Genomic DNA, 3,304 nt, shown 5'->3' on the forward strand with positions numbered 1-3,304 from the left:
AACAATTTTAAGAGATGTCATAATTTTTATATTTAGTAAACAAATGTATAAAGTATTTTTTTATAAGTTACCTTTGTCATCGGTGCTCTAAGTTCTCCGGCGAGAGATTTCCAATGTCAAGAAAATAGGTACTGTAAACATACTTCCCGCACAAGCTTTTTCGGACGACAAAAAAATTAATTAAACAGCGAAATCTGTAATTCAATTTATTTTGGTTCAACCGAAAAAAAAAGGTACAGAGATCGACGTTTGACGTGTCTAAATGTGAATGGTGTTCCCAAATTATTTTTATTTTTTATTTTGAGAGAGTGTTCGGTGTTCCCAAAATATTGAAATTAAGAGTTTTACAGTAAAAGAGATACATCATAAACCGCCGGTATTGTCCAAACCAGGGACATTTTTGAACAGTAAAAAAGCTTTACACGTGTAAGCATCCTAGGCGCAAGGCGTAATACGCATGGGTGTAGCATAGACTCTTCCGATTTATAGATATACATATGAATTGGACCGTCCAAAAGGAGCGACATGTTTAGAGTATGATTAATTTTGGTGGTTAAATTTTTGCAATGATTTGACGTTGATTATGACAAACATGGTGATGTGAGGCCGGTATCTAACCTTATTTTGAAATTATTTCGCTTCTGTCTTTTAATGGTGTTCTCTCCCCAATTTGGCTTATTCTATGTTTCCACAAACACAATATTTATAAAACAATGATAAGATTAAGCATCGGGAGCGACATTTTCCGCTCATTTCGTGCATTTTTTTTTATGATTATTAGTTGCTTAACCCAAACAATCAATATAATCATTGTCCATAAATAGTAGTGAAAGCGATCTTTGTTGACGAACAAGAAAGCAAGAGATAGAATTCGATGTTACATACGGTCCGCACCGATTATTGTTATGAATTTGGTAAATTTATTTATATATAAATTCAGATATCTATCAATTATATAATACAATACATATTGGAGAGCTCACAATGATTCTCTATCCTACGTGGCACTCTCCAAGTTCTCTATTCTGTTTTATCTAAATTCTACCTTTTACTCAAAAAAAAAAATTCACGCTTCTCAGTTCTTCACAGCCATCAATCCCTAATTTGGTATTTTCTCGGCATAGCTTGATCAATGGCTCAAATCTCTCTCTCTCTCCATATCAATGCAAACGCCCTAATTTGGTATCTGACGCCTTACCATAGGAGCCTCCATGGTATGCCAGCTCTTCTCTGACGCCCTACCATATATGCGCCTCTCTTCCCCTCCCAAATCTAGAATCATAAGTCGTCGCCGCCGGCTGCAGCTCACCAGGGAACGCCGCGCCGCTATTCTTCTTCACGAAAAATTTCTCCCTCAAGCTGCTTCTTCATTTCTCGTCGGCGCTTTTGATCGTTAAACACACTACGTCATGTCCGCCGCCGTGAGAACAGTCTTCCGTTCCGCCTCTACATCCGCTCGCAGTGCCACGGCGAGACTATCCACCTCCATTTTCAGGTTCCTCTCTACTCGCTTAGCCTTACATCCGTATTTCCTAAAATAATGGCACTTTCATTCCCAGATCTGAGAAATTGACTCCTAAATCATTACACGGATCAGGTCTCCTGTAGAGACGAGCAGTTTTAGCGATGCTTCGATTTCGCCGCACCGCGGTCAATTCGGGAATATAGATGGAAGAAACTTCTCAACGAAGACGAGGAGATTTTGATTTCAGCGCAGAATCGATCTGAAACGAAGCACTTCGGCCACTGGAATCGTGGAAAGGATAGAGTACGATCCTAATCGAACTTCTCGGATTGCTCTCAAACATGTTTGGTTCCGATCCAGGATCGCAGGTCAGTGACAAAAATCTTACTCTTGATTTCTGAGAATCATTCATCAATTTAATTATCATTTGGGTTATTGCTTTCTTTTTTATTTTACCGATGTAAGTTTCGCTTTTTATGATGTTAAATTTGGAGATGGAATATTGCATTTTTTAATTGGGCGGAGGGATAATATTCTTATATTATGAAGTTTCGCTTTTTATGATGTTTAATCCTAAAAAACAATATATATTGTCCATATAGGCAAGCTGGAAAGCAAATACGAGGTGTCATAAGCTCTACTTATAAGGGCCTCCACTATGGGAGGTCCTTATGCCCATGTGGCAAAGATAGAACCTGGTAGCACCATAGTGAGGAGCAAAAAATAAGAACCCAACAAGGAAATGGGTACCAAGGCAGGAACTCGGTTCTTGGCAATGATGGTGGGACCTCCCTCTTGAAAAAAATGGCTGCCAACATTCTCTCTCCTCACCTTTTTCGCTTTTTCTCATTTTCGTTTTTTTTCTTTTTTCATTCTTTTTAGTTTTTCTTTCATATTTTGTTCTAGCTACAACCATATTTTGAACTTAAGATGTTGTGTGTATTTAAATTTATGTTTTTAATTTTAGTTGTGTGTTGTAAGAAATTAATTTTCAAGAAAATGCGCGTTTGAATTTTAATTTTTGTTAGCATAATTATATTAATTTTAAAATTAAATTATACTATTTAAATAAATTAATTTGTTCATATAATTATATTAATTTTATTAAAATAAAATATAACACAAAATTAAATACACAAATTTATTGGTAAAATAATAATGATAGTGGGGTCCATGAATAGTTAAAAGTGAGGTAGTGTTATAGTGGAGAAAATATAGGATAGTTGAAAAATGAGGTAGTAGATGAGGTGGCACACATGTGGCATCCACTATGGGTAGCACCATAGTGGATGCCCTAAGATATAAAGGCAAGCAAAGCAAGAGATATATAACCAGCCTCCATCCTATCTGGATTTGTGTTTACACAGGAAAATACTTAATGCACACATTATTCTCCGTATCATTCTGTGTATTGGCAATTGTTCCCATTTTCTGATTGAGACATCTGATACTTCAATCTGGTTATCTTAGTAAATTCTCAAGTAGAGAAGCTGTTAGAACCGGGTACACGATCGAGATATTACAAAATATTTATTTTGAGAAATTACAACTCAAAATAATTGAAAATATTACAAAGTAAATAATTTGAGAAATTACAACTCAAATAATTCGATACAACTGAAATACACTGTATAAATAAATTATACGTATAAACAAAGTCGAGTCGAGATGAATCTCTTCCCGCAAGAAGATTATCGCCCCGGTAGTGCTCTTCGGTTTGGCGTATCTTCCCCAAACGTAAAACGACTACGTCTCGTCGGATGTAGCACCACAATCCGGCGAGCTCCGGCGAACTTAATAGGATCAAGAACTGAGCACAAGTGTTTGCAGAGAGTGTGA

At 36.5% G+C, this 3,304-nt stretch overlaps 1 long non-coding RNA gene across 1 annotated transcript; it reads left to right on the forward strand.

Annotated features, from left to right (window-relative positions):
- The first annotated feature begins 1,334 nt into the window (after window positions 1-1,334).
- Window positions 1,335-2,483, forward strand: LOC130995626 (uncharacterized). The gene is made up of 3 exons (XR_009092229.1): window positions 1,335-1,495; window positions 1,598-1,833; window positions 2,068-2,483. It is a non-coding gene; the product is annotated as an uncharacterized LOC130995626 (long non-coding RNA).
- The last annotated feature ends 821 nt before the right edge of the window (window positions 2,484-3,304 follow it).

Source organism: Salvia miltiorrhiza, chromosome 7 (assembly GCF_028751815.1).
Source record: "Salvia miltiorrhiza cultivar Shanhuang (shh) chromosome 7, IMPLAD_Smil_shh, whole genome shotgun sequence".
Classification (NCBI taxonomy): Eukaryota; Viridiplantae; Streptophyta; class Magnoliopsida; order Lamiales; family Lamiaceae; genus Salvia; species Salvia miltiorrhiza.